Source organism: Equus quagga, chromosome 9, assembly GCF_021613505.1.
Source record: "Equus quagga isolate Etosha38 chromosome 9, UCLA_HA_Equagga_1.0, whole genome shotgun sequence".
NCBI classification, from domain to species: domain Eukaryota; kingdom Metazoa; phylum Chordata; class Mammalia; order Perissodactyla; family Equidae; genus Equus; species Equus quagga.
In genome coordinates this window covers 10,917,581-10,932,370 of record NC_060275.1, presented here as the reverse complement: position 1 = coordinate 10,932,370, position 14,790 = coordinate 10,917,581, and positions in this window count along the sequence as shown.

The following is a 14,790-nucleotide window of genomic DNA, read 5'->3' as shown; positions in this document are numbered from 1 at the left end:
CTCATGTCTTCAAGAAATTCATTGTCCATCAGGGAGAAAAAAACATAAATAGGCAAACAGAATCAAATACGATTAAGAGCAGAGTGTGCACAAGGCCTGAGGAAAGGGGAAATTAACACTGCCTTGGGCATTTCATTTATTAACCTACTTCTAAAGTTTATTTCCTGGTGAGTGATATTAAAAACAACATGCTTCCTGGGTACAATTAAATTCAATTTAAAATGTATTAAGTGACACTCTGTGAAAAGCACTTTACAAATAGCTCAGCTTTAGGGGACACATTGATCTTTAAGACATGGCTCTTACTCCAGCGGTCTTGGGATATCATTAGCACAGACATCCTACACACCTGTAAGTATATCACTAGGTATAAAATGAATGTCACCAGCCATAATCACTGCAAGAATTTAGAACAGAGAAAGTAATGTGATCTAGAGGAATTTCAAGGGTTTAGGGTTGATTTGGGATGTGAAATGTGGGACAAAGATAGTGCTTGTGTGACTAACATATTAATGAACCTGAAATGATTAAACAGATAGTCTGACTCCCCTCACCAGGCACAGGGAGAAATCTAATACTGCTACACAGAGGGTAAGATTGAGACGTGGCTTCTGTGTAATGGTGAATGTTTTTCAAGCTGCTCTCTAGCCGAAAACTGCTTCCTGGCCAAAAGGGAGAGTGGGATGTAATTACTTCCAACATCACTTAGCAGTGATCAGAGGGAAAGAACAATAGAGCAAAGAGCTGAGCACGGCACAAATAGAAACCAGCCTTTTGTTCTTCCTAAAAATTAAAAAGAAAAATGAGAAAGGGCATACTGAAGGGCTATAAAGTTAATTTACATTTGCACGGATCTGCATAGTAGCTGCTAGACACATGGGAAGCTAGTATTTTTTAATTACTTGGCATAAACATTTTGAACATTGAGAAAGAAGAAAGAACAAGGAACTGAAAATTCTCTGAAATTAATCATCACAGCCCTGAACCATGGCCATGATACTACGAGTAAAGCAATGCTAGCCTTGTGCTACAGAACTCCCTTTACTCTTTTCCAAAAGTCATGAAAACTAGACTTGGAATGGAGTTCAAAAGAGTGAAAAATTTGAGTATCACTGGGCTGAAATGAGATAGTAATTACACGATGTCATCACGTTCAGTATTTCAAGAACACTTGAAATAAGCCCAGAAACCAGTCAGACATTCTATCTGAATAAGATGGACAGGGGTTGAAAATGACCTGGCAGAACACAGGTGCCATTTGCTGCCACGTTTTGTGGACACCACTGGTGGACTCCAAGATTATAAATCTGGAAGATGCCATTGTAAAACTCTCATCGCATCTTCTCTTAATGCATCAGCCTTTAGCAGCAGGGTTTTTTTTTTTCTTTTTCAGTCTTTAAGTTGAACTTCTGATCTACCCTAAAAATGCAATATTTTGGATTTTTAATTCAAGTTCATTTTACTTTTAAATCCTTTTAATGTAGAGATATGCTAATATCACTGAAAATAAAAGGGTAAGAGAATTATAAGTAAAATATGTCATTTGTTTTACTTCTTACTCATATAAATCCTGATTGTCATGTATCTCTATTAGGAGTACTTTATAAACATCTGCTGAAGGAATCTTCTCAGAAAAATCAGAAAGTCCTGTACCAAGAGAGCAAGCCTTGGTCTCTTCCTTTCAAATAGGGATCAAAGAAAATGTTTACTAACTGAAAATGAGACAATGATGGAATATACACTTTTTTTATTTTAAGACTTGTTAAAGTAATTAAACAAGGAGGCCTTTAGACTGAGGTGGGTCTGATGTCTTGGTAGCCTATGTAAGCAAACCAACCCCAGCTGGGGTCAATTCCTGTAAATATGCTCACAGCAGAGAAAAACAAAGTTGAGGATAACCAATCACAAACAGCCCACTAGACTTTCACAAATAAGGCAGCTACCTAAGCTGAAGCCAATCGAATCCTTCCTTGCTTTGCTTACTCATATGCCCTGTAAGAGCCTTTCCCCTGGCTCCTGTCTAGGAGCACTCTTAACCATTGTCAGTTAAGCATAGACCAGTTTGAATCAATATTTGCTCAAATAAACTCTTGAAAATTTTAATGTACTTCAGTTTATCTTTTAACAGATTATTGTGCTCTTCTTAATTATAATATAGAATATTATTCCATAAAAGATCTGATCATACCACACATTCAATTAAAATATAGCAATTATATAAAAATTTAGCACATTTTAGTGACTATAATTCTCAACATGGGATCAAAGAACATAAGATCAAATGCTGGTTTGACCACAAGTGACCATTGCTGTAAAAACAATCATCTTCCCTAGATACAATGCAGTTACGTTTGTGTGTATGGCAATTAATGAGACATTATGTATGATGAGACAAATATAGCTTTGAAAACTGTTACATCAACTCAAACGTGAGTAGATGCTCCAGCCAAAAGAGATTCATGATCACCCTCCCAACTTCCTCTATTCCAACCCCTATAATAACCCAAACAGTTTGTGCAGTCACATGCCACATGTTTTGGTCAATGATGGACCATATATACAAGGATACTCTCATAAGATTATAATGGACCTGAAAGATTCCTATTGCCTAGTGACATTATAGCTATTGTAACATTGTAATGCAATGCCTTACTCATGTTTGTAGGGATGCTAGTGTAAACAAACCTATTGCACTGCCAGTTGTATAAAACTATAGCACATACTATTGTATACAGTACATAATACTTGATAATGACAATAAATGACTATGTTACTGGTTTGTGTATTTACTATACTGTACTTTTATCATTATTTTAGAGTGTACTCTTTCTACTTATAAAAAAACTTTACTGTAAAACAATATGCTGTGTTATGCCAGCAACAGACTCATACCTCTCATATTTACCATGTCCCTTGATTTCATCATTTTCTCTGGTCCTTGATTTAATCTTATATTGTTTTGTTCAGCATAGCCACTAAGCATAAAAACTCCACTGCTAATGTTGCCAATAAGAGGCCACATAGAGTATTGACCTGGAAACAAAGTTAAAATTGATTAAGGACTATGAAGGTGGAAAATCAGTGGTGGTTATTGCTTGCCAGTTGAGCATGTCCCATTTCACTTTAGGTACAATCTTGAAGAAAAAGGGCAAAGTGATGGAAGCTGTTAAAGGATCTGATTCATTGAAGGCAGTGAGACTAACAAAAATTCGAGAAGGGCATGGAAAAACATGGAGAAACTTCTAATGAAATTTGTCCCATCCTCTTCAATATTTCAGAAATGTTTGAGAAGGATAGGTGTTAAATCTTCTTTGAGTGTCTGGTAGAATTCATCAGAGAAGCCCACTGGTCCTGGATTTTTGTTTTTTGGAGGTTTTTGATTACTGTTTCAATCTCTTTACTTGTGATTGGTCTATTCAGATTCTCTATTTCTCCTTGATTTAGTTTTCAGAGGCTGTCTGAGTCTAAGAATTTATCCATTTCTTCCAGATTATCCAATTTGGTGGGTATATAGCTTTTCATATCATTCTCTTATAATCCTTTGTATATCTGTATTTTCCTCTTTCATTTCTAATTTTAGTTATTTGAATCTTCTCTCTTTTTTTCTTAGTGAGTCTGGATAAAGGTTTGTCAATTTTTTTTATCTTCTCAAAGAACCAGCTCTTAGTTTCATTGATCCTTTCTCATTTTTTTAGTCTCTATTTCACTTATCTCTGCTCTTATTTTTATTATTACCTCTTTCTACTGACCTAAAGAATCCACCAAAAAACTATTAGAAATAATCAACAAATACAGTAAAGTCGTAGGGTACAAAATCAACATACAAAGACCCATTGCATTCTATACACTAACAATGAACTAGAAGAAAGAGAAATTAAGAATACAATCCTATTTACTATTGCAACAAAAATAATAAAATACCTAGGAATAATTTTAATCAAGGAGGTGAAAGACCTATACACTGAAAACTATAAAACATTGTTGAAAGAAGTTGAAGAATACATAAACAAATGGAAAGATGTTCCATGCTGCTGGATTGGAAGAATAAACATAGTTTAAATATCCGTATTGCCTAAAGCAAGCTACAGATTCAATACAATCAGAATCACAATCCCAATGACATTCTAATGGAAATAGAACAAAGAATCCTAAAACTTATATAGAGCAGCAAAAGACCCTGAACAGCCAAAGAAATCCTGAAAAAAAAGAACAAAGCTGGAGGTGTCACGCTGCTTGACTTCAAAATATACTGCAAAGCTATAGTAATCAAAACATCATGGTATGGGCACAAAAACAAGCATATAGATCAATGGAACAGAATTGAAAGCCCAGAAATAAACCCTCACATCTATGGACAGCTAATTTTCAAGAAAAGGGGCAAGAACATATAATGGAGAAAGTCTCTTCAATAAATGGTGTTGGGAAAACTGGACAATCATATGCAAAAGAAAGAAAGTAGACCATTATCTTACACCATACAAAAAAATTAACTCAAAATGGATTAAAGACTTGAATGTAATACCTGAAACCATGAAACTTGTAGAAGAAAATATAAGCAGTACTCTCTGTGACATTGGTCTTAGCAGTATCTTTTCAAATACCATGTCTACTCAAGCAAGGTAAACAAAAGAAAAAATAAACAAATGGGACTACTTGAGACCAAAGAGCTTCTGCAAGACAGAGGAAAATATGAACAAAACAAAAAGACAACCCACCAACTGGGAGAAAATATTTGCAAACCATATATCCAACAAGGGGTTAATTTCCAAAATTATAATGATCTCATACAACTCAACAATAAAAAAATGAACAACCTGATCAAGAAATGGGCAGAAGATATGAATCAACATTTTTCCAAAGAAGATATACAGATGGCCAATATGGACATGAAAAGATGTTCAACATCACTAAGTAGCAGGGAAACGCAATTCAAAACTACCGTGAGATATCACCTGACACCCATCAGAATGGCTATAATTAACAAGACAGCAAACAACAAGTATTGGAGAGGATGTGGAGAAAAGGGAACCCTCATCCACTGCTGGTGGGGATGGAAACTGGTGAAGGCACTATGGAAAACAGTGTGGGAGTTTCTCAAAAAATTAAAACTAGAAATACCACATGACCTAGCTATCCCACTAATGGGTATTTATCCAAAGAACACAAAATCAAAAATTCGAAAAGATATATGCACCCCTATGTTCATTGCAGCATTATTCACAATAGCCAAAAAGTGAAAGCAACACAAGTGCTCATCAATGGATGAATGGAATAAAGAAGATGTGGTATATATATACAATGGAATACTACTCAGTCAGAAAAAAGACAAAATTATGCCATTTGCAACAACATGGATGGGCCTTGAGTGTCTTATGCTGAGCAAAATAAGTCAGACAGAGAAAGACAAATACCATATGATTTCACTCACATGTGAAAGATAAAGAAATGCATAGATAAGGAGAATAGATTAGTAGTTATCAGAGGAGTAAGGGGTGAGGGGAGCATGAAAGGGATAAAGGAGCACAAGTGTGCTGACAGATGAAATTTGGACTGTTGGTAGTGAACACGATGCAGTCTATACAGAAACTGAAATATAGTGATGTTCACCTGAAATTTACACAGTGATATAAGCCAATATGACTACAATTTTAAAAAAAGCAAAAAAAAAAAAAAAAAAAGGAAAAGAACCCAATGGGGGGGGCGGGGGAAGAACCTTGTTTAGGCTTAGGGCTGTGCCACCAAGGACTGTATGAATGTCATTTGGAAAAAGACATTCCAGAGGTTCATCCATGATGTCAAAGAATTTGCTAAGATGAGGAAGTTGCAAAAATCAACAAGGCTGTGGCTGAAATGGCAAATAACTTGAACCTGGTCGTGGACGAGGACGATACTGAGGAGCTCCTAGAGGTGGTTCCTGAGGAACTGACTGATGAGGAGTTGTTGGAACCGGAACAGGATGCATAGCTGAAGAAGAGACAAATAAAAGGAAACTGCAGAAGAAGAAAAAGAAGAACTGCCAAGAAAATTCACAGTGAAGAGTTTAGCAGAAGTTTTTGCAGACCTCAATAAGCTCCTTAAAAAGCTTGAAAACACGGACCCCAATACTGAAAGATTTTCATTAATAGAGAGGAATGTTGATAGTGCATTATCTGCAAATAATCTATGACGCAAAATCTATGATGACAAAAAGATACAAACCAAGCAAACAACCATGGACGTATTTCTAAAAAGAGTGAAACCTCTTCAAGAAGAGCCTCAGGCAGGTCCTTCAGGAGGTGTTCCAGAAGAGGGCTTTGTTATCGTAGGAGACGCCAGCTCCATGCGTATTACTGCCCCTGAAGACCTTCCAGTGGGACAAGATGTAGAAGTGGAAGACAGTGATACTGATGATCCTGACTCTGTGTAGGCCTAGGCTAATGTCTGTGTTTGTGTCTTAGTTTTTAACAAAAAAAGTTTAAAAAGTAAAAAAAATTAAAAATTTTAAAAATAGAGAAAAGCATATAGAATAAGGATATAAAGAAAGAAAATATTTTTGCACAGCTGTACAATGTGTTTGTGTTTTAAGCTAAGTGTTATTACAAAAGAGTCAAAAAGTTAAAAAGAAATTAAAAAGTTTATAAAATAAAAGTTACAGTAAGCTAAATTTAATTTATTATTGAAAAAATTTATTTTTATAATTTAGTGTGACCTAAGTGTACAGCGTGTGTAAAGTCTACAGTATTGTACAGGGCTGTCCCAGTTCTTCACATTCACAGCCATCACTCACTGACTCACGCAGAGAAACTTCCAGTGCTGCAAGCTCCATTCATAGTAAGTGCCTTATACGGGCATACCATTTTTTATCTTTTATACCATATTTTTACTGTACCTTTTCTACCTTTTGATATGTTTAGATACACAAATATTTACCACTGTGTTCCAATTGCCTCCTGTATTCAGTCCAGTCACATGCTGTACAGGCTTGTAGCCTAGGAACAACAGGCTAGACCATATAGCCTAGGTGTGCAGTAGGCTATACCATCTAGATTTGTGTAAGTACAATCTGTGATGTTTGCACAACAATGAAATTGCCTAACGACACATTTCTCAGAACATATCCTTATCATTAAGTGATGCATGTACTACAGATAACTTAGCAATGAGGTCAGATACAGATTTTTCTGCCTCTGCCTTTACTGTTTATATTATATGGCTTAATCATCTAGAAATGCATGATAACTGATTCATAACTTTCAATAAAAGGCAGAGATATGTTATGTTTCAACTTCATTCCACATTACTTCATCAAAATTAACTTTTTCTATTTTTCATTTTCAGATCTTTCGTCCAATTTTCTAAAGGATTAAAAATTTATATGGAAATATCATTTAAAATCTATTCAAATAATAAGTTTTCATTGCGGTATTTCAAGTTCTTTTTTTGGAAGAGTAGCCCTGAGCTAACTGCTGCCAGTCCTCCTCTTTTTGCTGAGGAAGCCTGGCCCTGAGCTAACATCCGTGCCCATCTTCCTCTACTTTATGTGTGGGACGCCTATCACAGCATGGCGTGCCAAGCAGTGCCATGTCTGCACCCAGGATCCGACTCTGCGAACCCCGGGCCACGTAAGCGAAACGTAAGGCACTTAAGCGCTGTGCCATGGAGCGGTTCCCCTATTCAAAATTTTTAAAAACCTTCATACTACTTTTGACGAAACTTGTCCAGATAATAATAAAGTTTACAATCCTGTGCAAAGAAAAAAGTAAACTAAAACAAATATTTTCAATGTATAATATAATTTTTTATTATAATTAGTAATTATTATTATTGTTGGCCTTATAGTTAACTTATTTGTAATGTGATTTGAATTTGAATTCTAATGCCAGATTGCTCAGACGTCAGTGAAATGCTGCACAAGAAAAATCTGTTTTGCTCTAGATTTAATTGGATCATACATTTAGCTTCTTTTCTTACACAAAAATGTGGTTATGATTATAAAATCTGCTAATCAAATCTTTGTGTATTAACTGGTGTCATCAAAATAAATCTCTGTTAATGACTCATCGGTATGTTTCCTTTGAGTAAGAAAGGTTGATCTAGAAAAACACTCCCAAAATAGATTCTAAAGAAAATATTATTATAGTTACATAATCTATGACTAATACGTTTTTTAAAAATCTTTATCTTATTTCTATAGTATTAATGTTTTCTCTATGTCCTGAAATTTAAATCTTATTTCACAGATTTTTTTTTTTTTAAATATTTTATTTTTTCCTTTTTCTCCCCAAAGCCCCCTGGTACATAGTTGCGTATTCTTCGTTGTGGGCTCTTCCAGCTGTGGCATGTGAGACGCTGCCTCAGCGTGGTCTGATGAGCAGTGCCATGTCCGCGCCCAGGATTCAAACCAACGAAACACTGGGCCGCCTGCAGCGGAGCGCGCGAACCCAACCACTCGGCCACGGGGCCAGCCCCTTATTTCACAGATATTTTTTCAAATAAATTGTTTCTGGTACATTTTAGTTATTAAAAATATTTGGTATGATAACTTCCATTTGCTAAGGACCTGGTGTATGAAGTATGTGTATACACCACATACACACACACACACACACATATATATATAATTGCCTCAGCAACTCAGCCAGATGGATATTACAGAGGAGAAACACGAGAGAGAGAGAGAGAGAGAGAGAGAGAGAAGAAGAGGGGACTGGAAAGAAGTGGAGGGAGCAGATAAGTAAATTAACCAACCCAAAGTTGAAGAGATAGTAAGTAATCAGGTGAAAGTTATGATCTGAATACAGGTTGAGCTAATTAAGAATTCCTGGCATATTCACTACACTTGCCATTTCGTTTGAGCGATATTCTTCATTGTCTGTCACATGCTTCACTGCATTCAGAAACCTAAGTTAAATCTCACTCTGCTCACTGTGTTATTTCTTATGTTCCCCTTTAATCTACTCCACTTCTACATTAAGCAAGGCCATTGCACAAGCACAAAGCAAAGCAAAGATAAAGTGATGGGAAAAGAAAAAGAGAAATAGAGATGGGTGGTGGAACAATCTATAGCAATAGATCTTTCTCTTTATGATTTCCAATAATTTTACAAATAATTAAATCATATAACTCTAACATATTTTAAATCTAATTCCCTTAGTTAAAATATTCACAGCCTATGTATGGATATATATGATTCCTTTTTAAAAATGTTGTATGAAATCCATTTGTAACTTTGGCTTAATTTTTTTCTCTACTGTGATCCTACCCATAGTTATTTAATCTAATGTTTAAGATCCAATGACTTCAACGTTCTTCCCTATAAATCAAATTTAAGAGCTGCTTCTTTCCTTAAAATCTAACATTGAATTAGTTTTACCAAATTTTAACAAACTTCTTAATAATATCCTTTGCATTAAAAAATAGGCTACCTTAACCTGTATATTTAATAATTACTCAACATTTTTAAAGTGCCAGGCAGATTCCTAAGCATTTTGCATATATTTTATTCAATTTTCACCAACCAAGGAGAGAGATTATCTTACTTTCTTCATTTTGCAAATAAGGAAACTGAGACATAGCAATGTAAATAACATACTCGAAGTCACACAGAGGGAAAGATTTTGAGATTCCCTTGTTTATTAGTAATATTCTATAAATTTCTCTACTGTGAAATGAGATAAAGATTATAAAGGATTGAGAAATTTGCTGTAAAAAAAGAGGCCAAAAAGCAACACCATCAAGAATTCAACATCAATAATCAATGGTATCTATAGATAGTGTCAAGGGGGAGGGAAATGATATATAAAATACAGACCATAGGAAATTTTTGTTGGCTTAGTAAGATAACTTTAAGCATAGAATTACAACTAAACAGCTCTAAGACAACTCCTGACACCCACTAAGTTTTCATCATGTTGTCCAGGTCATCATGTTCTCTTACCATAACTATCTCCTGGCTTCCTTAACGTTTTTCTCACTTCTAATCTTGTCCAAGTCTAGTCTTTATCTGAGCAAAGACCTAAGTAGTCTTTTAAAAGCACAACATTACTGGGTTATTCCCATGCTTCAAACCTTTCAGTGGTCTCCTCCAACTTTTACCTTCATCCCTTTCATTCCAGTCTCCATTGTTTCACTGAATTTTAGCCACAAAACTGGTTTCTTTCCACTGTTAGGCAGGCTCGTTTCATGCCTCAAACCATCAGGTCTGCAGTTTTGTCTATCTGGCCACCTCTTTCATCCACCTCCTCACTTGGCTGGATCCCCCTTATGTGTCTGACTTCAGCTTAAATGAGACCTCCCTGGAACCCAGGATTTGTGGAGATTCTCCACTGTTACCTCCGTTGCTTCCTTATGAGAACTGCACCTGCAGAATTAAATAAGGTATTAGTTTTGGTTTTCTCTTTGCAGGTATAGAACAGTAAGAAAGAAAGGGGCTCACAGCAATGGAGGGAGAGTTTGCTATCTTGTTGTTATTGACGTCTTAGTCTGCTCAGCCTGCCATAACAAAATTCCACAGACTGGGTGGCTTAAACAAACGAATTTCTTTTCTCACAGTTCTGGAGAATGGAAGTTCAAGATTAAGGTCTTGGCAGGTTCTGTTTCTCCTGAGGCCCCTCTCCTTGGCGTTCAGGTGGCCGCCTTCTTGCTGTGTCCTCATATGGCCTTTTCTGGGTGTTTGTGCATCCCTAGTGTCTCTGTCTGTCTCAGAACTTATCAGAATTACGTTATTTATATTATTAAATTAAACTTTATCATCTCATTACAATCTTTTAAATTATCCTGTTAATTATTTTATGCTAGCTCGTATTAACACATTTAATCTTCATAATAGCACTTAGAGGTAGAAACTAATATGAACACCCACTTTACAGATGAGAAAATGGAGGCACAAGAGCCAATAGACGAAGGAGCTGGGGTTTGATCACAGGGAGTCTGGCCCTGGAGCTCAGGTTCAGAATCACCACACTATGCAGCATTTCTTCTTTGATTTCAATGTGGTAAGAGTCATTAAGGCAGAGACCGTGTCTACAGCCTAGTCTTTGTACAGTAGTCCCATGCTTGACAGGCCATACTGCGGTAGGCATCTCACATATAAAGTAGAGGAAGATGGGCACGAACATTAGCTCAGGGCCAGGCTTCCTCAGCAAAAATAGGAGGACTGGCAGTAGTTAGCTCAGGGCTAATCTTCCTCAAAAAAAAAAAAAGATTTTTCTTTCTTACCTGATTTTTTGTCATCTTACTCTAGGAACTTTGACGTTCAATAAGCAATTGTGGAATGAATAAAAGCATTTAAGTTCTTCCATTCAATGTGCTCCTCATTGTGAATGAGTTCCTGAAGGCATGGACCAAAGTGTGTGTATTTTTTTTACCCATCTTGCCTATCACAGTACTGAGCACACTATAGGTACACAGTATATATTTATAAAATGAATACAAACTTATCAGATCAGTATGATTGAATATTTTATAATTTCATGCATGTCATAAAAAAGATATTGAAAAACCTCTCAGCAGAATGAAATATTTTTCACTGTTTGTGTTTAAAAAGAGAATGGCTTCTTTTATAATGATGTGTGTCTATTAAATATATGTAGCAGTTTTATTGAATAAACCACACTGTATAAATAGAAGTAGAAAATAACTACTATTTTCCAACACATTCTGTTAAAATCATTTTGTCAGGTTCTTCCTGTCCTTGAAAGAAATCACAGGATAAGTTCCATTGATTTCCCAGGTGTTTAAAGATGATAAAAGTCAGACTCTTGCAGTCATCATAACATTCTGATTTATTTAGCCTGACTTCACTTAGATTTCTTCTCCAATAGCAGCTGTCTTGATCAGAGAGGTATTTCCTGACCAGTCTGAGTAATAGCAAGCTTGTAGCCTCTTTATTCCCTTGGTCTGCTTTATATTTGTTCATAGTTTATTGTCTCTCTTATTTAGCTAGAATGCCAGCTCCAGAGAACAGGGATATTGGCTTTTTATTCACTTATATATCCCCAACACCCTACCAGAGAGCCTATGACATCATAGGCACTCCATAAATATTTGCCAAGTAAATGAAAATATTAATGAAGTTGGTAATATAAAAACCCTGTTCAGTAAAACTTCTCCCTCCTCCTACCCTCATCCCCATCCTCTCCAAGGGATCTTTCAGGCTTAGATACAGGCAGTGGAGACAGGATGGAAGAAGGTTGATTTCTTCTTTCTTTTCTCTCTCCACTCCCTCACCTTCTTGCTATTTCAAGGCGTCTCTTAGTGCTTCAGAATTAACAAGACTTCCCCACAGATTCAATTTCAGTCTGCAAGCGTAGGTGTTTGTAAAATTCTTCAGGACCTTGGCTGTAATGTGTACCCATGATAATGGAGGTCCCACCTCCATAACCAAGGTTCTGAGTTGGGCTTATGGGCGAGAGGACTAGGGGAAGGCAAACGCAGCTGTAACATAGAACTTACTCCTCAGGAGACTGTGGAGGCACAACTGCTCCATCTTTCTGCCCAGGGGCCCTTTCTGGGAGAGCTCTTCCCACTGCAGATTTCCGACGTCCATATTCTTTAGCTGCCTTTAGTGTCCTCTCTCAGCCTTGAGCATAGGCTGGCCTCCCCACGCACCAGCTCTTTAGGCTAGGGGTTCTCACACATTAACGAGAATCAGAATCACCTGGAAAGTCTGCTAATCACAAGCTTCCATTACAAAAAATCTGGGGTGGGGTCCCCAAATTCACACTTTTAGCAGGATCTCAGGCAATGCTGATGCTGCTGGTCGATGGACCACACCTAGAGAACCACTGCTTTAGGTAATTTTCTGATTAGGATTTAAGACTAACCCAATTCTACTTCCTCTCACAGGAATCTCACATATCTCGTACCAGAGCTGGTTCACAAATACAGTTTACTCTTCAGCAACTCAGGCCAAAATCCTAGGAGACATCTGTTAGACCCTCTAAGCATTTCTCCTGAAGATCCATCCACTCAGCCTAAAACAGAGGGAAAGTTGCCCTTTCCACCCCATGGCAGCAGGGCTTTGGGGACACAGAACACACAGAAAACTTTTCCCAAAGAAATGCTCACCTCAATACATACTTATGTCACTGGGTGATCACTCAAGGAGTGAATCCAGATTTCCAACCTCTAGCTCCTCACCTGAGGATAAGCAGACATCAAACTGGGCGCAATGTTTTCAGTCTTTGGGACCCCACCCAAAACAGAAAGACAGCAACTCTACTAGGGTCCCTTTACATATATATGAATAACAACTTTGAGAAAACATAAAATGAAAATAGCTTTGGGCTTTTTTAATGTCAGAATTGAATGTAGAATAGACGCTAGAAAAAGTTGTCCATATTTCCTATGAGGGGAGTGCAAGTTTTCCTTTCTGAGCTTTCATACTTCATCTCATTATAGCAGAGTAAGAACAAGGATATATCATATTTTGGTATCCAATAACATAGCATCATCTGTTTATATTCAACAGGTTAAAGAAATTCTCAAGAATAAAGAAATTGTGTTTATTGTAGATATTCTCCAGTGTGTGGAAATTCCTCACCAAATTTCCAAGTGTTTGGTAGGCTCTGAGATGGATCTATCCCTTCGGGGACCCCAAGTTTGAGAAACGGGCATCTGATGCCAAAATTTTATCTACACAATTATTCTGATACTATGTAAAAATCGTAGTCTCGGGACACATACACACAGTATACACTTATAGTCTCATAAGATCTAAAAGTTCTCTTTCATTCATAAATGGAAAATTAATATGGAATCTCTTCATGCTTTAGTTTTCATTTCCTGTATAATTTTTTACATTACTCAATGAGGTTGCTGTTGTCCCTTCCTAGCTCTTTTTCTTATAATCATATAAAATTTCAAAATTTCACATAGCATCAGATTCCAGGATTACAACACTATTCCTCAGACATAAAGAATTAGAGTCTTTTGGGACTGGCCCCGTGGCCGAGTGGTTAAGTTCGCACGCTGCGCTGCAGGCGGCCCAGTGTTTTGTTGGTTGGAATCCTGGGTGTGAACATGGCACTGCTCATCAAACACGCTGAGGCAGTGTCCCACATGCCACAACTAGAAGCACCCACGATGAAGAATATACAACTATGTACCGGGGGGCTTTGGGGAGAAAAAGGAAAAAAAATTTAAAAAATCTTAAAAAAAAAAAGAATTAGAGTCTTTCAGAAGAAGCAAGTTTGCATGTTTAAACTGAATGTTAGACTGTTATTAACAAATAAAACTGTCTGCAATAGTTTTTTCCACTTATCCTTAAATTCAGATGGTAAGACTATAAATTACAAATTTAAATTATATTTTTTCTATTTATTGCTTCTGCTATTTCCTAACTCACATCTACGAAGGAAAAACAACCATAAAACAGTCAGAACTAACCAAGGAGGAAAAAAGCTCATAAGATGTAATAGAGAAACTTCATTTTCCTAGTATTAAATGTAATACTAGTTACATTTCAAGATAAATTAACATCTGATAAAAGAAATCAACAAAATGATTGCCTCTGGGGCAGACAGGAGATTGACTGGAAAGGGGCTCGTGGTAAATTTCTGGGGGAATGAAAATGTTCTATATCTTCGTAGGGGTGTTGATTACATAGATACATATATTTGAAAAAAACTCATTGAACTGTTTAACATCTGTGCATTTCACTGTATCTATTTATACCTTGATAAAAAAGAAATAATCAGTTCTAAAAAAAAGAAAACTGTTATCAACAGTCTGTGTTACTCAATATTTCTTTATATGGCAAAGTAAAATCATCTATTTTTCAACAGCATTTTATGAAAGAAACACTGATAA